The sequence below is a fragment of the Cinclus cinclus genome, chromosome 13 (assembly GCF_963662255.1).
Source record: "Cinclus cinclus chromosome 13, bCinCin1.1, whole genome shotgun sequence".
NCBI lineage: Eukaryota > Metazoa > Chordata > Aves > Passeriformes > Cinclidae > Cinclus > Cinclus cinclus.
Window position 1 is genome coordinate 13,577,375 of NC_085058.1, and position 23,577 is coordinate 13,600,951.

Sequence of the window (23,577 nt, forward strand, 5' to 3'; positions counted from 1 at the left end):
GCTCCTGGTTATCTAGAAAGTTTATCTTTCATTTATTGTGCTTTTCCCAATCAGATGTGGAGCTGTTTTTCCAAGCCTCTTACTGCTTTAGTGCCTGCTGATGCTGTAGAGTTTTGGACGCTCAGCAGGCAATCTTAATTCTTATCTCAAGGCATTTACCCTGCTAATACTAGACTGTTAATATCAGCAATTTTGTAAATGCAACTTACTTGTGTTCAAATAAAATATTGTGATTTGAGGGAACCTTGGTCGGTTTTTCTAGACCCTTACCTTTTATGAGGAAGGCAAAATTTGGAGTGACTTACCCTGCTGCAGAGTCATAGCTCAATTCCTTTAGTTTTCTGCAAAGTCTGGTATTCAGATTGCACAGGTAATGCTGGTCATGAAAGCATTTCCATGAGCCTCCATTATATCAAGTTACATACGTGCATAAAGGTTAAAAGGTCAAATCCTAATACTCTAATGAGAGTAAAATACCTTATAAAACCAGAATTTATAGCATTACGCACTTCTGAAGTGTCCTCTGAAGACCTTTACAAGTGTTCAGAGGTTAAACTTATCTCTCTCATACCAGAAAAGCACTAATATTTCTTATTTTGTTCCTATTTTAGAGATAAGGAAGCCGTCCTAAAAAAACTGGAGAGATCTGACAGTGCACTGTCGTAGGTTTCAACAGCCAGATGGAATAAGTCCTACAAAGACTGAATATAAACCAACGAAACCACTCAGCTGCCTGTGCTGTCCCCTTGTGTGATATCCTGTGAGATGTTAGATTAGCCCAGAGAAAACACGTTACAGGGTATTTGGTATTGTGCTCTGCCTAAATAAGACCTTGGGGCTCAGAACGGAACAGATTCTGTCAAATCTTTTGTGATTCAGACACATTTATGCAAAATAAAACTGCTTTTTTTTTTTTGTTTGGTGTGAGCTTTGTTGACACGCTCTGCTCGGTTTCACACGCAATTATTTGTTCACTTAAATAGATTGAGAAATTAATTGATTTCCTCTCCTCCCCATCTTCTCTGTCTTAATAGCCGGTATTAGTAGAGTCTTTCAGAATCCCTGAAACAACCCACAAAAGAATGGAATTATTCTGTTTGTCTGTAATACACTACTTCCTCGAGCCTTTCCAGATCTGTGGGGATATCCATAACATTGGCAACTGGAGAGAGAAACCATTGCTGCTCGTAAAACTGTGTTCCAGTCATGGTGAAATTGCACACTCTGTGTTTTACTTTCACTGTAATTTAAGGAACGACCACAGCAAAGCAGGAAATCAATTCACTTACTGAATGAATTCATGTTTTGTTAAGTTCATGCTGAGCTACGTACCTTGAAAACCTAAATCCTATGGAATGGGGCTCCTCACAACAAAAGTAGGGACAGGGCTGGACTCTACTCTGGCACTTGCAGAGAAATTAAGCAGGGCTATATCAATATCAAGCACAAAATATGATGAATATGCAAGATAGCAATATGCAAACTTTTCCCTGCGTCACAACAGGGGGTTCGTCACCATTTTAATAAAATTACAAACAAGTGTTGACATCCTGTATAGCAACAGGAAAATAAGCAAATTAAGAAAAGTGATTTTTATCTCAATCTTGTTATTACTGTACCAGAGAATGTCTGTTAGGTGTCTTTACAATGATTGTTTCCAATTTAAAGGGCTATTACCACTGATAGCAGTGCTCAGCATACGTGTGTATTCTTTCTTGGCTGGAGAGGCAGAAATAGAGCAGCTGAGCACTGCAGCACACAGAAACTGCTCCCCATTAACATCTTTCCTTGGAAAACTCAGCACTGCTCTGCCAGTGGGAAAAAAATAGCATCCATGTCTTTCTATGTGTTTGTTCCATGACATAAACTAGGAATTCCTAAATTATTTTATTTCTTTTAAATAGAGGAAAATCAGGGTTTTTTTAAATTGTTATTTCATTTGGAAAACTGAAGTTTTTCCTAGATGGATGTGGATGGATAAAAGCCAGAAACAAAAATCACAAATGAAAAAGGAAATAAATTGAAGTAAATGAGATTATATATTCAGTGTCAGAAATTAATAAAAAATATCTTTGGTGTTTTTTACCAATTTATGAAAATTCCACTTAAATAACAACACCAAGAAAACCATGAACTTAAGTTACCCAGAAGAATTTTCTTTTCTGGGGACATGAAGAAGTTAAATGAAATTTCAGACACTTTAATCCAGTATAATCAAAACCTGTGACATTTTAATGAAGTCTCATACTTTAATAAGACCTCCCAGCTACATTCTTTGATCTGTGTTTCCATTGTAATTGAGTTAATATATTTCACCCAATTCATCCAAAGGTCTTTGATAGCTTGGAAGAGTATGATATATGTATATTAAGCAACCCCATCCACCCAAGTACTTGAAACTGGAACATTATGTGCCCGTTTTAATTTGTTTTGTCACGTATTTAGGCCACACTTGCCTAAATAAGCTGTAGAGACAATGATGAAATTTAAAACATGAACTATCACAGGAAGGTCTTAAAAACATTTGTTAAGGAAATTACAACTTTGTTCTTTAAACTATCCCATATAATTTAAGAGAAAATTGTATTCTTCCTATAAAATGCAATAAAACACCTCAGTAGAAGTGTATAAGTTATATTAATCTCTATTCAGTCCTGCAGGTATAGAAATGTAATTTCTATTATGTTCTCTACAGCTATTGCTGTTAAATTCTGCAGTGGTATTCCTTTGGGAAAAATGACATTAAGTATTAGAGAAACCCTTCTAAAGGTGAAATGTGTGTGGCAGATGTCTCTTACCTAAGAAATTCAGCTGAGATCAGACAAGTGTTCCTATGCTAGTGAAAGTATGGACTAGGAGCCAACACCTGACAGAAATCTTTTATCTCTCAATTTCATCTCTATAATTTTGAGCTTCTTCAAAGTTTGTATAAATTTAACCATATATGAAAAATCAAAATTTAAACAACAAAACTTGAAAATAAAGTGCCGTAGAGAAATAGCTGGTGTAAGCACATTAACACCTAGCCTGTTTTCTTTGCAGCATTTACTAAGCAGATTTTATTTTATTTCCTGACATTAAGCTCACTCTCTGGCAGAAGCACTGCCAACAGTAGACATGATTGAGCTGAGACAGGTTGTTGGTGGTTACCTCAGGCAGAACTGACCACAAAGCATCTGGGAATACACTTTTCACTCTGCATACCTAATTATATCCCTGAAACCATTCTGTAAAGCAAATGGGTAAAAAACCAAAGTGTTATAGACAATACTGGTCTACTTACATAAACCCAAGATACGAGCAAAAAGATATATCCCAGAAACAGCACTGAATCAGCAACTGAGATCAGAACTATGCAAGTCAAGCCTTTTTCCCCCAAATGCCATATATCTCATGCTGAACTAAAAGCTTTTTCTTCTGAAGGGATGTGTTGCTGGTTTACTTTAATCAGGATATAATGGTTTAAAGCATAGAGACCTGTTGGACTGGAGACACAGAAATGGAGTTCCACATCAGTAGAGAGTCTTGAACATCTTTATCTCTTCTGACCTTCAGAAATAAGAAACTAAATTCTGCAGAAACAAAAAACGTGCACATCACTAGTAGCTCCAATGAGGTGAAGGCTTTTTATTCAACAATTTTGCCACTGTGTGGCATCACCCTACTCACTAGTGCTATAATATTAGTTGGGGTAAAAGATCAGTCAGTTTAGTAAAAATGAGTGGTAAAACCAGAGCTGGACTTTTGTGGCAGTGCAGTTTAAAAAACATACTTTAAGAACATGGTACATTAAAAAAATACTGCTGCTAACTTAAGGGACACCTTTGCCTTGTTTGAAATAAGAATTTATGAAGAGTGTTTTGGTAAGTTAACAACATTCTATCCTCTTTACAGGGCTTTCTTTGTGTCATCAGAGAGATTTAATGAGTATCATAAGCTGCAAAGAGACTACAGTGGCAGAAAATCTCTCACAGTTAATTGCAGCAAAACCATCTGAGTCCTATGAGACATAGAAAGCAACCTCTGTCCTAAGGCAAATAAGAAATTCTGAGGAATGTGGAGCATGCTGTGCTATTTCAGTTGAGCTCAGGACAGCTAGAAAAAACAAATATGTGAAGGAAATTACTGTCTGATATTTGCCCTCTGTTCTAATGGTAATTCTATTCTAATTCTTCTCTGCTTTCTTTAGCCCCTCTTTCTCCAGCTACACAAGATAATGATTTCCTAGAACCATAAAAGAGAACAGAAACACATGCATTTAATTGTCTTATAAATTGAATTATGATTTATGACAGTTTTTACATTTCACAAGTAAGATATGCAAATTTTCAGCAGACCCTTTTATTTAAAGAGCTTGCACAAAATATTTTTGGTAGCTCGCTACCTGATTTTATTTCTGAAGCAGACAAACTGAACACATGTACCTGTGTCTCAAAGACCAGGCAGTACACGCTTAATTATGTTTGAAAATCTAATCCCTGAATTATGGAAGGCAGCATAATTATGCAGTTCTTTAAAAGTGATGGAGCATCCCTTACCATATGCTTTATGGTTCTTGCAGCTACATTAACAAGAAAGAACAACCATCTTGAATAGCTGGATATATAGCCATAGATATTTTTTCTTTCTCATCCATTCTTCCAGATCACCTTGAATATAATAAAATTCTTTTACCACATCTGCTAACATATATAAATAAGATTGTATCAGTATATACTTACATTAGAAAACAGTTGCCAACATATAACAACTAATCAGACCAAAGATCCAGCTGGCTGGACGTTTTGTTTCTGACAATGTCCACTAACTCTTCAACAATTGAGAAAAAAGGCAGAGACAAGGCAAAAACTGAACTATACTTCCCTCTGCTGTACTCTTGCAGCTTCCAGCAAATTGCAACTACAAGAATTCATGCCTTTGAAGGTTTCATTTGCAAAATAAATGCACTCTGAGCATTAGCCCAGTGCTCTGAATTTATTGTAAAATGTCACATCAATTAATTTCTATCCATCCAGGCCAGCTCATGTATTGATTCCCTTCAAACAGGAGACTGAGTGTCAGGATGTTAACCAGAGCTGGCATACAGATTCCTCTTTGGTAGCTGCATCTTTTGGGGTAGGAAGTAACAGTACAGTGCAAATAACACTGCAAGGCAACTGAGATGAATGCTTATAAAGAAAAGATTGTGGAATAGCAATACCTGAGGTGTGTGCTTTGAACTGGAAAAAGTGGTGCAAAAGACTGTCACTAAATATCCTGGGTATCACTAAATATCCTGGGTATCCAGAGGTTGAAATGCAGTTTTACTGTGTTCATCTCATCTGAATTCACAACGTCAGTGTTCACAAGCACAGAGTTTTGAGGATAAGGTTCCCACATAATATTAGGCAAACGAATTTTGGGTGTTTGGAAGCTGGAAAATCAGCAACTTCTTTTCCCATTCATCGTGGTCAAAGAAAACAAGAATAAAAAGTAGTAAACTGTTTCATAATTGCCTCTGTATTTCAAAATGGAAACGTGTGAGGGCTGGGATATTATGTTGGGCTTTTGTTTGGCTTGTGGGACAATTCACACTTCTGGAAAAACCACTTACTGCCACTCCAGAACATTTTTCCCTGAGTGCACATGGATTTCACTGCAGGGCTGCATGCTCACAGACAATTTGGAAAAGACATAGCTTTAAAGCTTTGCTGGTAAGGGGTAACCAGTGTGTTTTTTTCACACTGCGTCTTTCATGGTGTGTTTTATTCTGCCCATTGGTGTGAGGCAGAAAGACAAAGCCAAAAAGACCAGAAGAATGGTTGGTTGGGGCCTGATTCCTCAGAGCCTGAGCTACCCTTTTGTAAAGTGACGTTTATAGGTTTTGTCAGAGATTTCCCATTCTAAGCACGTTGTGCTTCACCTCAAAGTTACCATCTATCAATTAGAGTATTGAACGGTGATGGAAGGCAAAATCAGAGAACGGGATTGTCCAGAAATGCCCTTGTGAATTGGAGCTACAGAGGACTACAGAGATTATGCTAATTCCTGACCCCCAGAAGGGAGGATGTTAAGGCTCTGCAGCTCTGTCTGTCTGCACAGGGCCACAGGTTTCCCCCCATGTTACAATTACCTGGGCAGAGTCCATGGCAGTGACTGTGCCTGATGGAGACAGCAGAGCACTGAGCAGGGAAATGTGGTCAGTCAGGGCAAAAGCAATAATACAGGATCACAGGAATGGGCTCACTTCCCCCAGTGCTTCCAGCTGGAATGGTACTGGTCCTTGCCTAAATTTGCCTTTAATCATGCTCAGCATCAGTCTAATGTTTCCCTCTGCTACTCCTGAAACAGATTATTTCCACAGAGAACAGTAAGACTTCCCAGTCATTGTCTGACTGCCCCAAAGCTGCTGGATGTTGCAGAGGCTAGAATTGCTCTGGAACAGTCGAGGTCTGGGCATGAGAAAGTTCGTTTAGACATTTTCCAAGGTCAAAATGTGGATTGGGTGAGTTCTGCATCCCCCTACAGACTCTCAGACGCCTTACTGAACTTACAATCTTCAAAAGGCCTGAGCAAATCAGGTCTTTGAGAATCTTCTCCTGAAATGAAAGACAGCTATTAAAATAGGATTGAATACTCTGTGTCTCATTCCCAATGAACAAATTCTTCAGTATGTGTCTGAGGTATTGTTGTGCTTCTCACTGCTTTACCCCTGAGCACAGGTGATTGAATAGTAGGGATGTGTCCTCATGACCAGAATCTGCAAAATGCATCTCTTCTTGCAGTATTTCCCATGGAAAAAATATTGACACATTACCATGACTAATATCAAGTGCTGTTCTCAGACATTTTTCAAATACTTTAAAAAAAGAGAAATGAACTTCTGTTATTAACATATGGAATCAGATTAGCCCTGCTGTTAAGGTATTTGCAAAGAAGGCAATTCCTTTTATTTTCTCCTGCCCAGAGCAATAGCAAAATAGAAATAAGCTATGTGATTACCAGTCCGTGGGTGATGGAATTCAAGGTCATGTTGTATTACTAATCATCTAAGCATCACTTGGAACACAAAGTTGCACATGCAAAGCCAACTCTGCTGAATTGTGCAACAACACCATGGAGGTACCAGGGAAGAAAAAATGTATCTTAAAATACCAATGATTTTTCTGGCACTCATACTATATGTACCTCACATTTTTATCTACAGATTAACTTTAAATTTTCTGGTTTTCTGTATTGTATCTTCAGAAACAAAGTGCCACAGTCAAATAAAAGTTTTGGTGCCCACAATTCAAAGGCATGATTCAGTGTTTTAAAATTCTGAAGTGTGATGCTGTGGGTCATGTCACAGGATTTAAATAGAGGAGAACTCATCAATAACTGCTCATTTATTCCTGTCTTCACTGCCAGGCAGCAGAAATAATACTCAGAAAATTCCTGTCTTTCCCTCATCATGGGATCACATGGGGCTGGAGCTTTGCTCCCAAATCACCTGACATCCATTGCACAGCTCATCAGCATCATCATTTTCATCCCAAGGAGCACAGGAACAGGTTCTCTACCCACCTGGGCTTTCTGCTAATGCTTGGGGCTGTTACAGTCTAAGATTAATGAACTCTGAGCTTCTTTTCTACCAGGATTTGGATGTTAGACATGTGCCTCTTGCTAGTGAGGTGTGACCATTTATAGGAATGGTTTTAAGGGACTCCTTTAGCATCCAGTCCTGCAGAGCTGTCCTGGGTTCATCACTTTTCAGGCATACATGCTCACGTAAAGAATGAGAATTTGAGTGCCAATTAGCAGCTAATATCAAGTACTTGGCATGATGCCACAGACGTCCTACAGTGTTGGAGTTCTAGTGTTTTCCAAAATTAATTTCCCTTTAAAAAAATGTATCGCTAGTCCTTCTTGATTACAAGTGTTAGCTTTTGTATTCATTAAATTGCCTGAATGAGCCCCAAGATAGAGGTTGATGACATTTCTTCAGTGCAACAGCTTTTTTTGAATCTGCAGTTTCATCAAAGTATTCCTTTGGAACATGCTGCCTTTTGTTTTTTTATTTTTTTCCTCCTCAAAATAGGATTTTTTGGGAAAAAAAAGGTGGGAGCATTTTTTACTCACAAATTTTATTTTGGTCCTATCAAAATCATAAATTTCAAAAGTCAGTATCAAATATTTCTGTCCTGTTAAATGAAGCAAGTAATGTCAGCTTTCTGGACTTGAATGCATTGTTGCTCCACTAGCCACTCAGCTAAAAGTTAGGGGTTTTAAACTGCTACCAAGGAAAGTTCTAGAGGTGCTACAATGCCCTAAGGAACTGCAATTTTATTTTATGATCGACTTTTTAAAAATAATACTTTGGCTATCTTTCCAAATGCCTGTATTTGGAATTGATAGTGTTATTGAATTGTTGACAGTATTGGCATTTTTAATTAGTGCCGTTAGGTTTCAGAGTAAACAATTAAATTGCTGTTATTTTCAAAAGGTTTATCTGGCTGCTCAGCTTGCCCAGTGGTCCCAAGGGCCTCCAAACTTTGTCTAATTGCAGAGAAACAGCAGACATTTCTGAGACAACAGACAAAGCGTCTACAGAAATTATCAATATGAAGACCTGAACAGCGAGATGCTGAGATTGTGGCAATAGCAATAAAAGATTAAAAAAGTAAAATGAAAGTGACTACAAGTGCAGTATATGTATTACATCATTCATCTGCATTCAGTGAGATTCTCAGTTTTAAATATATATTAAGCTACTGCACAATTTCCTTTTTACCAGACCAGATTGTGAAAGAACATCTAAATTCTTCCACAAAATTTATGTTTCATTCTGCTGCAGAGCACAAAGTGCTCTATTGCACAGCACACAAATTGTCATGTTCTTATCTGGGGAGCAGTCCTGAGCTCATTAGTCAGTTTGCCAGCATAAGGAACATAACACAGAACCTGTGAGATGCATATGGTAACAACTTGGAGTCTTATGACCAATCTGTTTTTCGTAACAGTTTGTGAATACCTCTAAAGTAAATTAGATCTATTAATCTATCTGATTTTGGATGTTTTTTTAAATCTCATGTCAATTTTTTTTTTTGCAGATTTGGATGTTTTCCATTTTAAATGTATGTGCTGTGATTATAATAGTGATAGGGATCATTAAAAAAACATTTATCATCTTAAACTGTTATTGTTGGGTTTGATGCATATCTGGCCATTTTAATGTGTTCTCCTTAAAGGGAAATAAATTACTTCATTTTCCTGGGATAGTCCAGTCTGGTTTTGAAAAAGCTTTGCTTCAAGGCTGCCTGTGCTGCCTGCTTGGTTCTCCTAACGCTTGGTATTGCTGAGTTTTGGTTTGCAGTGTCCATCTCCAGGAAGCAAGTTTTGCCTCTGGAAGAAGACTGGCATGTGGCACGCTGCAGGGGAATGTGCACCTTGCCAGAAAGGCTGAGTCCCACAAGAAAAATTGTTTATGTAAAAGTGTACAGCACAGCTTTCATTTGCTCTAATTAAAGTATAAATGTCATTGTTCTCAGGTTCTTTAAATTAGGTTTATTAAGGTCTATGCCACATTTTGGAGTGCAATTAATGTGTGCCTAAGCTTTCCATTTCCTTTAATGTCACAGAGGATGTATTTAATATAATAGTGTTATTTAATATTTTATCAGAAACTAAAGAAACTGAGATTAGCTAAGTTTGTTATAAATTAAAAGCTAAATAGAACTCAGCAAATCAATCTTTTTTCTGGCAAGAGTAATTTCTTCTGCATGTTGTATTCCTTCTATATATAACTTACATTTCAGCATCCTATCCCTGACAGCAAGGATTTATACACAGTTCACTCGGTTTATGGGCAAGATAATTTTTGTTGGTATTTACATGAACACTAGCACTCACACAAGGGTCACGGGATGTTATTTAAATTATACAAGTGTCATACAGATGTAAATGAATGCCCAGATACTTCTTTCATTGTGCAGGTTAGACTGTTCATAAGTCCATCAGCTGAGCACTGGGATGGAGGTATTACTCTGAACACAAGGTGTAAATGCTTAAGTAGAAGAATCAGGTCCCAGAACATTGTGTAGATTTGTTATTTTAAAGAGTTAAATAAGATTTCACAGACTAATTTTAAAGTAGGTTAGTATGAGTGCTTGCAGGATCCCATGCCATGAAATACTTTCATTAAAAGTAAAATGTAAGGCCAAAATGCCAAACTGTACCATGGCAGGCTGGGGTGTGGCTCTCCCAAAATTCACACTCACCTGTGGGCAGCAGCAGCATGGAATTGGAGTTCATAGGAACACTGCATAGGCTCCAAGTCCCTCACTGATGTGAACAAGGAGCCTGCAAGATCAGTTCCTTTGCACCTCCAGGAGTTCTGAGAAAACCAAATTACCCAAAGGTAATAAGGGTATCACATCAGTTTTTGTACCCCTGGTAGAAAGGATGAATACAAGGCAAATAAAAGAACTGAGATGCAAAGGTAAATACAGTCCCAGTGCAAAGAGTTCTCACTGATAACTAATTCATATTTGTAATGAAAAAGAATTTTGGATCCACAAAAGTCAATTCTGGCATTGGTTATGTCACCTCTCATGTGCTTCTTGGAGACAAATATCTGCCTGTTAGTGAGAGCTTGCTGAACCAGTAATCCCTAAATATGAGGAATGTACAGACAGTGGTATTGTTGTATCACTGTCTTATCTGTAAAAAGAAAGAAATAATGTCTGCTCAGATGAGAATTTGGCCTTGACACTCGACTGCACAAAGACAAAAAATATTTTTTTTCAGTCCAGTGGAATTACATATGACCAGCATTTCCAGAAATGCCTTCTAAAAATCCCCTAATAAACTCAGTGGGGAATGAAGTAATGCTGGATAGAGACACAGAACAGCAAGAAGTAATAATATATGTTAGTGGATTTATTTACTCACCACACAAGATTACTGAAATATGTGCTGGGAGAAGAAAAGGTAGGGACAGATACAGAGACACTGTGTTTCTATCCTGTGGATCATGTTAAAACAATTTGGGGATAAAACAGGGAGCCAGGTTGGCAAATAGTGTAAGTGGATGAAAGCAATTTCTTTCTGTGAGTACCTTCTTTGAGAATGACTGTCAGGAGACAGAGAAAATACAATTTTACCTTGATATTCAGTGACTGTGTGTACCATTAGATAACTGTGTGAAAAGATATTTCAGAATTTCATGGGAACAGGTTTCCATAGGACAGCCTTCTCTCTGTCCTGCAGTAAAATGAGAAATCAAAATGAAGGCATTTTTGTTTCATGCATATCAAGGTTCTATGTTTACTAAGGCAAAGAAACATAAAAGTAGACTGTCCTGATATCGTGTGATGTCTCCTGGACAATATCTTGTTCCTCTTGCCAAAATCTAAAATTCAATTTTTGAGTGGATTGAGAGTCCTAAATATCTTCAGCAAGCTGTTTTGAAGTTCCCAATAACTCATTCTACCTATTTAAGCACATTAGCATTCTTTTATCTATTCAGATAATTATATAATACCTTTGTCTTGGTCTCCCATGTTCTATGTCATTTTTCAACAAGGCACAGATTTTTAAACGAATATATATTTAACCATAATGCATAACTTCCTGTCATTTATCCAGCTGCAATTGATTCTAGTGTCAGTGGGAAGATTCCTAATGACATCAGTCAGAGATGCTGAGCATTATCTTCAGTGGAAACATTAAGCTGGTTCTCTGCAGAGATGGGAAATCCCAAGATCCTGCACTGCTCAGTATTCCATGCTAACATTAATCCATGGGTGGACCTAGACATGGAGACCACTGGCACAAGCTGGGGCAGGTGTTTGGCTCTTACACAACATCCATTTCATGGAGGACAGGGGGAATGGGCTCAGCCACACCATAAGGACCTGTGGGCAGCTGCACAGCAAACTGGGCTATTCACAAGGTCCACTGGCAGAATTTTAAACACCCATAAAAATGCAATGTTTATTCCAATATTCATCAAATATTCAATATGAAATGCTGATCATTTGACACAGTTTAGCACCATAACGTGGAAGTCACTTTCTTGTAGCCTCTGCTCTGCTGTGGGCTAGGGCTGTTTACTGCAGAGGAATTTCCTCACAAAAAACATAATATTTTCCTGATGATCTGAACAAGAAATTCCAAATTCAAAAGCAATAACTCAATACTTAAGTGAATACCACTTGGATGAGCTGTTATTATTGTTTTATAGCAAATATTTTTGTAGCATGTAGTGGCCAGCTCATGGAAACATGAAGATAATGACAATCCATGGAGCATGAACTTGGCTAACAAGCCATAGCAGACAGACGACACAAATCTGTGGGATGGGGTGGGAGGCAGGCATGATGGGATTTAAGAAAAAAAAAATCCTAAACAAACCCCAGTCAAGGAAACAGCTTCCAAAATATTTATTAAGGTTTTCAAGGCTTCAAAGATAAAAGTCATTCCAAACATAAACTCTCATCCCACACAGACAATGCCTGTATTTACATACTGTTGTCTCAACAAGCTTTTGTTTTCAGTAGAAAACCTTTTTGTTTCTGAATGTAATTGTCAGGAGGTGAACTTGGAGATGTGATGCTGACTGCAGGGAAGTGCTGCGTGTGGATGATCACAATTTACCAAAGGGCTGAGTGTGGCCTCTCTTCACATAGGAGCAGTGTTAGAGGAAGGAAAAAAAGAAAAAAGAGGAAAAAGGGAGGGGAAACCTAAAGTGTCACAATAATATTCAAACAAAATGTATTATCCAGAGAAGTTCAGTTGAAAGGCACTACCTAGATAGTTTCAACTAAATCTATTATTTTAGCTACTTAATTTAAGCTTATCTTGAAGACTTTTGTTTTTCCAATAATGGATAGAAACACCAGTTGTTACTGCACCTCAGCCACACAAAATTCCTTGATGAACACATATATTAGCTCTCTGTAGATCCTTTTCAGCAGCAAGAAATTTCTCCACCACGCGGAAAGAACAGTTTTGCTAGTTCAATAAAATATTAGCACAAAAAGGTGAATTTCAAACTACAAGGGAATTTCAACTCCAAAGTCCAGATTTCGATTTCCCTCTTCCACTGAAAACCAAACTCCATCAAGCTTCTGGTTATCAGTGTAAATCCCTGTGGGAATCAGGTATTTCTGGTTACTGTATTCTCAGGTGTGCTAGGACTTACTTCCACCTGCTGCTGAGATAAATTCTCTGCAGGAATGAGGTTTCAGCCCACATTTTCCCTGTCTGTTCAGTTATCTGCATCTTCGGGCTCAGCTGCATTCCCTTCCTTTTTCAGACTCTTCCTCTCATTCCCAGGCAGCTGCTCACAACTCACTCCTCCCTTTTTTTGTTCCAACACAGTCCTTTTAAGATCCATATTCTTTTTGATCTCCAGGCTCTCAGACTTGGCAAGCCAGCTGTGTAAGTGCCCGGGGCCTGGAAAACAGCATTTTCCCAACTGATTATTGAATTATTGTTATTTTAACTCCCTTGAAGTTGTTTACCCCAGGTATCATGTCTCGTTTGCTGCTTTGCTGTCCACTGCTTTCCATCTTCTCCCAGACTAAACAGCTTTCTTGGACTTAACTCTATAAATAATCTTTGCATGTGCAGGCTGAAGCACGTCAACTCTTCGTGAAAGCAGTACACTTAATTCCCCTGGTTCTCCAAACCACAGGAGTTAGGATTAGCTATCTAGAACGTTATACTAACAATTCCCAGATTTATAGGTTAGGTCAGCAGTGGAAAAGGCTTCTGTGCTGCAGAGACTGCTGAATTTGCTCTCCTTTGTTGGTTTTCTCAGCTATTCACGTGGATAGGGAGGTGAGGGAGTAGGTGAGTTGCCACCTGAGGTGTTGTATGCACAAGTATCTTCCTTCCAAAAATTCCTAGCAATTCCAGGTCTTTCATGCTTTACACATTCACTTTCTAAAATTGTCAATTTGTTTAATATTTTTTAGTTTTCCAACACTTCTGTTTCCTTATCTTTTTTTTCTCCTCCTAACTCATTTTCATACCACTTCTTTTTATAAACAATTTTATGCAAATTATGTTTTTGCAATATAGCCTGAGGTTTCTAAATTTGTTTGTATTCCTTTTAAAAAGTGGTGGGAACTCCTAGGAGAAAATGGAAAATATTTTTCAAGACTTCCTGAAAATACACTGTGGTTAGAGCAATGCACTGGAAACAGAAAACACTGCATCTTGTTTGCCTCATTCCCCACTTCTGCTACTTACAATTAAGACAGCATATGCTTAAAACCTAAGGAAACGAGCATAAATGCCTGGAAAAAGAAAAATAACTTACAGATCTATTTTCATTTTTCTGGAAAAAATTAGCTTCGATCAATACGTATTTCATATTAATCAGCTGTCATTTATCAGCCAGCTTGTAGGGTGAACACCTCTGATATGATACTACAGAAAGCTGCAGCACAAATGAAAGAGGAGATAAGGCTGCACCAACTGGCATTAATCCCACCCTGTCCAGGTCCACACAACACTGTGTCAAAATCTTTTGTGTCTTTGGAAACCTTGACTGTGCCTGTGTCCCCAGCCAGTGCTAACTGACACTGAGAGAAATTCTTCCTTAAGTAGCCTGGATCCATCTGGAGTCAACTTCCACTAATGCCTGAGGCTCTCTTCACACTTGGTGCAAGGGTAACGCTTTTATCCAAATTTAGCACTGAGGTGGAATTGCAGCAGCAGGAATTCTGTGGGACTTTGTAAGAAACTTCTGGAGCCAGTATGAAATCCACCCAGACAAAGCATCCAACTGCTGGATAAAACGCAGTATCCCATTGCAGGGTTAGGAAATGTTCCTTTGCAATGCAGGAAAAGCATTCAGCATGCTGGTATTTGTGACCAGGCACACATCCCAGTCATGAGCTTCTGGAGAACATGTTGTTTCCAAGAGGAATGTCAGTGTTACTCCGCTGAAGAGTGAGTGGGTGAGTGGTGTGAAGGTGTGAGCACAGCAGCGTTTGGAGGGATGGAGCCTGACTGTCGTGCTGGAGAAGGAAGGAAGTTTGTGTCCCACACAGCTTGCTCACCCTTTGGTCCCCAGGAGGTGCAGCACTGAACCCCTGGCACGGGTACAGCTGGAAGCCTCAGGTGTTTGATGAGCTGGGCTGTCTTGATACAAAGGAGATGGATGAGAGCTGCAGCACTGACAGAGTTTCAGGACCATTTCATATGCCAGGGGAAAGTCCTCTTCCAGCCTTTGAAGGCTTTCTCTTGAGAAACATTTGGGATAGGATGTGGAAACAGATTTTGGGTTGCCCTTAAGTCTGTCCTATGTCTTCAGATTATCCTAGACAATGGGACTCATTGAGAGAAATTAATTCTCTTTTCCCTGGCATAAAAAAATCCATCAGTGTGGGATAAGTTGCAGAAAGAAAGAAAAGTTGTTATTATCAATGGGAAAGGCTCCTCCAGAGAGGTCAGAACAAGCTCTGATTCTCTTTTTAGCTAAATAGTGAACGGGAAAGTCTGTGAAGGGATTCCCATGAAGATTCCCATCAGTCACGTTGGAATGGCTGCCGTGGTGCAGACAGGCTCACACTGAGATAGGACTCAGATTTTCTGGACTCTGTGTTTTCATTATACTGAAATATTTAGCAGCACTAAATAGATAAGAACCATCACTTATATTTTCGAATGTGGAAAAAAAGTTGCAGGTCACTAAAAAACCAGAAGTTCAAAAGCCTAAAAGACCTTGTATTACAATAACAAGGGTAAGATCTAGGTTTGTTTTCTGGTCTTTCAACTAATAGCAGAGATCTAACAGCTACTTTAGTAAAGGACAGATAATTCCAATACGAGCAAAAATTAAAAGACATTTGTTCAGTACTGAGCCATTCACAGACACTTGGTCATAAAACAGCAAACAACTCGTCATACTAAATGTTATTTTTCTCTGGGGAACTGAGTTTTTTTTGTCTGCTGTAATGAACTGTTATAATTGAGCTCAGTTTTACTGGAGTAGGGCTTTTTTTCTAAAATAGAAAAGAGAGATGGAGATTTATTTTGATTAAAAAAGATGGTTACAACAGAATAAATATACAGGCAATAAAACCAGGACTTTCTAAGTATGCAGAAAAACCTACAGTCAGTTAATTTTATTTTCTGTTTCATTTTTCAAGGAAAGGCATTTAATTTTCATTGCTGATATATGCTGGCATAGAAGATCAGCTGGTAGATATTATAATGAAGTATTCTTTGTTTACAGAAAAAAAATTGTGTTCATGACTTTTTAATAATGCTTGACAGTCTCATCGGAAAGAAATGGAGGTCTCAACTGGAATTGTTGTTTGTCGTATGCCTGAGACCTGAGGCTGATTTATTTTGTTTCCAAGCTGAGCTGATTTTATTTGAACTAATAACTGAAAGTTTTCTTGAATATTTACTATGACAGTGCAATGAATGAAGTCCTAATGAATGAGCTGCATTTCTCAGAAAACCCCTCATTATCTTAATTCAGCTTTCCCCTGCACTGCCTGATAATTTTTAAGGCTGTAATGTTTTAAAAGGAAATACAGGTAGTAGCTAAATCAAGATACAGAGGTAACTTTGCTCTTCCTTCTACATCTGCACCTCTCATCAGAGCTGATCATTTGTGCCAAATCAAGCACTGACTTACAGAACAGACTAATACATAATGGGTATAAGAGTGAAATAAAAATCCCACTCATGCAGCTTCATCTCAGGCCCACAGTGAGGTTTGTGGTGTGGCTGGATAATAAGCCCACAGGTGCAATTTAAGGATCTTACCAAGCACATCAGCTAGAAAACCTCAGAGATAATAGTTCTTATCTAAATTGGGCTTGGCATACTATTTTACTGCACCCCTTGGAAATCAGAGAGGATGAGCCTGGAAAATTATTTTGTCTAATGAAAAAAGCTGGTAGCATTGAGTGCCACCTTTTAGAGGACAAAAAAGTGTTCTGCAGAAGAAACAGCAAAACAGAGCCATGTCCCACCCAAAGCCCATCACCTCTCAGCTCACTAACTCAAGGCCAGTTCCTGTCTTCATTCCACTTCCAGAGGAGTACCCCATCCGCTGAAGGGCGTTCCAAAACAACCAGTCACTTTGGTGTTTATGGTTTCTCCATTTGGATCCTAGGTTTTCAGATATTCCCTTGGACAACAGGATATACTAGAAGGTTTCTGTCTGAAGATTTTTTTCCCTGCAGTTCTCTGAACTGCATCAAGATGCCTGCTTCCTGCACAGAAACCCCAAAGAATCCATAGCAGGAGTGCATCATTTGTTCTCTAGAAAAAAAATCCAAAAAACAAACAACTTTCATTTGGCATGATGAACTACTTTGTATTCCAAGTCCATATTTTCATTTTGCTTCTCCTGGTCATAAATGTCTTGTGATGCTGAGTAATAACAACATAATCTGAAAATTATGCCCAGCTGAATGAGCTTGTTCATAGCTGTTATTCCTCATCTATGACTTACACATTCCAGATATGATGCATTTTTTACCTGCGTGCTGTTCCAAGGCATACATGCCATGGACAATGGCAAACTTGAAGGGAGCCTGGTGCAATGTATGACCCTATTACCCACAGTCTTATGATCCATCCTTTAATAACCTATTTTTGGTTTGAGATTCTTCCCATCTCTTAAGAAGGTCTAACTTGCTGTAAGTATTTTTTTGATTTAATTTTGCCCCCTAGACATCCTAATTCACAAGTTTTAAGTTGTTGCTTAATACAAAGCATTAAAGACAGATTCACACACAACTATTAACTACTTGATGTATTCAGACATTAGTTAATAAGCTAAAATTCATGTTGAAACAAATTCTAATAGTCAGTGTCTGCCCACAGATGCCATCTGACATGACAGATGAGTCCTTCCCACTTCTGTAACATCAAGTCCCAGGTCACCAACCTCCCAGAGTAGGAACCACACTCATTTGGACTGTTCCACTGGAAGACTAAGCACATTTTTTTGCAAAGCAGCAGGAGCTCTCTGCTTTCATGAGGGCTTATTAACTCTCTACTCAGCACTCCCAGCCCCACCACACACAGACTGCAAAGACAGGAGCAGCCCAGTTCTGCCCTGGATCAACACTGGGCCATGAAAGTAACTCACATATTATATAGCATATATATAGATATGGAAATAATACTGTAAATATATACTATTGTAATTATATATATATATACACATAATATAGAAATATTTCTTAATTGATTCTTCAAAGCATTACTGGCACAAGACAACCATCAGCCACGTCAGACAGCTTCAGAGAACATTATGGACCCTCAGACCTGAACTCCTCTCTCATCCCAGCTCCTGAGTAAATTAAGTCAGGATAGCATTAATGGGACAGCACAGGCACTGCACTCTCTCTTTGTAGGAGGTGGCTGCATAAAACCCCACTGTGCTAACTCTTTCATTTTCAGCCAGATTTCTTTCTCTGCTATTGCAATTCTTTTGACCCGGGCTTTTGAATGTTTGACTTCAGGTCTGAGGAGAATAAGAATAAAGATGCACAGATAAGGAGCTCATCAGATCCTGTGTTTCCCCAAAGACAGAAGATCCCATTCAATTTTTATTCTCTTGGAGGCTTTCATGGGCTGGCTACATAAAATAATTTGTTCTATTCCTCAGGATTTTCAATACCAGAAGAAGCTTGTTAGGTAGAATTAATACTGTTCAAATGGGAAAGAATCTTCATTTTCTCTCACAGCAATGAATAACTATCACAGAAGAACAGTAAGAGACCAGTGGCCTGTCCTGTCTTCATCCCATGACCTGTATCAGGGTTATGAATTTCCAGCCACTGTCCTGGCATACTCTGGGATAGCTGGGGATTGCTCCCACACTCCAGGTCTGACTTTCCTATTTATTTCAGCTTGTCCAAGGGCTGAACCACCCTCTTGCACACCCCCAGCCCTGTCCTCAGCAGCTGCTCAGGGCTCTCAGTAGCTCCAGTCTCTTGCCTCAACTGCCCCACGTTCTCCTCCCCACGCTGGCAAAACCAAACCTGCAGCACATAACCCACCCTTCAGCCTATGACTCTCTTTTCCAGTCAAAACCACCTCCAAAATGAACACACGAGCCTTCAGAGTCAGTTCCCCAAAAATTCCAGTGGCAAGACCCAAATGCAAACTGTGGAGAAAAGACATTCTCTGATCCCATGGACAATCAGGGCTGTCTGCACACCTCTCTGTTCACATCATCTGCTTTCCTCAGTAATATTCTGCTCTTTTCCCTCTCATCCTGAAATACAAAACCACAGCTTCTCATGGCTCTCAGAGCACATATCATCACCAAACTGAAGGATTTTTTTAGGGCTGGGCCTGCCCTCTCATCAACTGTGAAGGATCTAATGCGTTTTTGGGCACACAGACTGCATTTTACATAAATACATCTTAAATATTCCATTAGATCAGGATCAAATTCTGTGATCCCACTTGCAGTTTTACTGGGGACATATCTGGATCTGTGTGACAAAAGGATTTCTCCTAATACTTGACCTGAGAGGGAACAACTGTATAGAATGAGTAAGGATAGCAAAGTTGAACTCATGGGTTTAGCTGAAAAGCATTATGGATGAAAAGTTGTAAATTAAATAATGCGTTTTATTTGTACAGTAAGTGTAAGAGCACCCAGAGAAACTAAAGAAGAAGAGCTGGAACAGGTTATAGAAGAGTATGGAATCTGCTAATTTAAGAGAAAAATATAAGCCAATATAAGATATTGATGCCCACAGTTAAATGTCCTATTAAATTAGAAAGCACGTCTCTCATTCAAATGAGATGCTTTGCTGGCTAAATACTCAGTTCCTTTTTCTCCTCATCTTCAATAACTGTAATATCTCAAATGGAATACCATGAAGATTTGGGAATGTCCTCCTAGAAGAGATAAGTATAATTCCCATGCATTCACTTTTACAGGTCTGACTATGTAGACATATTCAGGAAAATTGACCTGAAATAAGCAGATTCCTAAATTATTAGTTTGTAGTTTATGTTGAAAATTAAGGCATATGTCATTCATCTTAGGTTAAATTATTCTGGAATAGTAAAATACAGGTCATTGGCACTGAAGGTAGGAAAAGGTGTCCCTCTCACACATTAAACATAATTTAACTGTGACAAGTTAATTCAGTGCGGATGAAATCTGGTCTCACACATAAAAGAAACTAATGTTGTCCTAACCCTTAATATGCAAATGTCTACTTTTTGTCATTATTTTTCTTCTAGGACACAATATCAGGCAGATTTTCCTCCAATTACTGATGTACACAAGATGTGTAGTAAAAACGTCTTTATTCTAGTCCTTGATTTCTATAGGTTGAAGTGAACAGCTGACCATGGAGCCAGCTGAAAAATTATGAAACAAGAGAATAACTCAAATTTGAATTACAGAGTTTATTTAAATATCTCAGGAAAAAGGATAATCTTTTGCCTAACTTTGGAAGGAGGCACAGGACACCCTTGGCTTTCTGTAAGCTGAAGTTATGCTCTCTGAGTCCTCTGAAGGCTCAAGAGACTTGAGCAGCCTTTGCTCAGTGTCTTTCTCCCCATTATTTTTTTCTTGCCCAGCTGAAAGAGGAGTGGCAAGGTGATCTTCCTGCAGACACTGGCCTGCAGCTCAGCTTCCCACTGTGGAGGCCACAGCTCTTCACCCTGCTGTACAGTAGCTACCACAGGTTATCCCAGGATATTCCTAGGGCTATTCCAGGCAGCCACAATTAACCTGTAACCCTGATTCAGACTGGTCCCAAAATTTTTTTAAGTGCACAGAGCCTGTTCTTGACACAGCAATACTGTTATTAAATAAATATTTATATACTTATGACAAACAAATAAATAAATAGATTTACAACAAACATAAATCTGTACCTGAACTGGTTTATTTTTCTCACAGACAAGCATTCTGCACTATATGGCTCTCTTCAGTATTACACGTCCAGAGTCAATTATAAACCCTTTATTTTTCTCTAGCAGGAAGGTTAAAATTCAATTCTCCTTTATTGCAGTTTGCAAATACAATATAGTCTCCAGCTGGCTTGGAAAAGCTCCTCAGTTAAATCATCTTGTGCAACACTGCCTCTTAGTCACTGGTACCTCCCTACACAGCAACAACCTGACAGCCCCACATTTCCAGGATATTTATTGGTCTGTCCTTAAATGGGAGAGTTATTTTACAACATATTTGCTTTTTACTGAAATGGCTGCAAAGACAGTTTTGTGTTTCTTTTTTGTTTTGAGGGAGTTTGGGGTGAGGGCACAACAGTGCTTTTAGGTTTTCAATGTCTCCTGGAGGCTTTGAGTCCATGCAGTCATCCTTAGTTCCTCTCCCCAGTAAATCAGGTGCCTGGTTCTTTGTTTTCAGGGTGTTTCTGTTACCAACAGCAAGTGATGTGTTAGCATAGCAGAGTTCCTGCTTTATTGAACTGGGGCAAGGAGCCCAGAAAACCGAAGGAAAATGATCCACTGAAATCTATACTCTTTCCCTCACCACAGCTCCAGAACATGAGATTATTATGCTTGTTAGAATAACTACTTATCTTCCCATGGCCAGGGCTGGTGTTTCCTGGAATGTTGAGAAGGTCTACACCTAATTATGGTGCTGACCTGATTATTTTTTTCCAACTCATACTTTAAAGAAATCCATTATAGCTTATCCCCCAACCAAGAAAAGTGAACGGATTTACTCAAAGGATCAATATACTCCAAAAGGGTGAGGCAGGAATAAAGAGGATCCTTTCTACAGGGTCCTATAGAGGCTGAGAACCTTCAGTGTGAGTTAATTGCTCCTGCTCCTAATACTGCAGCTCCCAAATCCATCCAGGTTTTCCTGCTTTGCTTGAAACAAGGCTATCTCCTGGCAATCCTGGCTGTTACAGCTGCATCATTTTGTCTGACTTGACTGGATACTCTCTGGGACAGGGACTCTGCCTTGTCTGCATTTTAAAAGTCAAGACGCACACAAAATACATAATTACTATGCAAAACAAACTTAAAATTCAAGGCACCTTTGTTGGTTTTTGCTTTATGTGACTCAACAAATTTGTTACCTTGAGGTGCAAAACACACTTGTGAGCACAAGGGTGAGAAAAAAAGGTCAGTTTTGCTACTATAGAACTGTCTTCTCATCTCATAGGAATCCACTGGCTCTGACACTGATATGTGCTGGTTTCCCCTGTCCTCCGAAATGTTATTTTTGTGAAAGTGCAAAGCAGCACCTTCCCAGCAACATCTGTCAGCCAGGAAGACTGAGTATTTTTGGCATTTTCACAGGCAGAAATTATAGCACAGAAAACAATAGGTACAGGACCAATGATGCTGGCAGGTATCATAGAAAGCTGCATTTATATAGAAATTCCAGAAGAAACTGAAGTCCAGCTAATAAAACATTTTTCAAAGGGGAGATGGGCTCTTTCTAGATGCCTGTCCTTGACTGCCCTTTTTCTAAAGAATCAAATTAATAATCCTGGAAAATGTATTGGTGGCTGGGATTTCCCTGTGCTATCTGAAAGGATAATCAGCCCCTGGGGATGCTCAAAGCCTTTGCTAAGGGGGTCAAAACCTTCGTCACCAACAAAAAACTGCTGCTCTTCTTGTGATGTCTTAATGCCCCCATCAGTGGCACAGAAAAATCTCCTCCGCCCAAGAGCCCTGGGGAATGAGTGAATCAACACCTTACACAGCACCTGTTCTTAGGAAATGTTCATTAATGATTGCTCCGTTATCTCTTGGGGGTGCCTATGTGGAAAAATTATCCCTATTTTTGCCCGCGGGACTGCAATGTATTTGTTTTCACGGACTTGCCACACACGGTTAGGCACAATTAGCATTTGCAGGAGGCCTGGATAACAGGTAAGCACGGCCCCAAAATGGGGTTTTTCTCCCGAGAGCCCCTTTGAAGGTCAGGGTTGGAGCAGGTGGTGGTTTGGCTTCACAAATCACCCGTTCACCTCCCTGCAGCTGGCTATGGGGAGAGCCAGAGCTGCTCCCCCACGGCTTCCCAAAGGCACCGAGTCAAACATCTCAGTACTGTGAAAAAAATAGGGTCCCTAACGAGAAATCAGTGGCACTGTGGCTCTTGGTCCTTCCTGCCTTTTTATGACGACAGCTCAAGAATTCTGCCCCATCTGCATGCAGGAGCCCCCATAAGTGACAGACTCTGCAGGCAAAGGACAAGGGTGACGGTCCCACCTTCAAGAGAGAGCAGTGCTTGGAGCCTGTTAAATCTGAGATGGTAATCCATGAAGTTTTAGGTTACTACTTTTTGACTGTATACAGCAGGGCTGGTACAGTGCGTTTCGGAGCTAGGAAACCCCTCCCCTTCACTTGTACTTCTGAAAAACAGAAGATTTAGTTCAAGTGACAGAGTGCGGTCCTCAACGTTTAAAAATGCATTGGCTTGACTTTCTGTTGTTAACTCGAGCACTCTCTGAAACACATAAATCAGTGTTTGGCTGAGAATTCCACTGTAAGTTGCAGAATACGACAACTTGCACGATACAGAACTGTAAAGCAAGATGAAGCATCCCCAGCCCCTTTGCCTTTAAAATGCCATGGAAGCACGGAGGCTCTCGGCAGAACACCTTATCTGCTCTG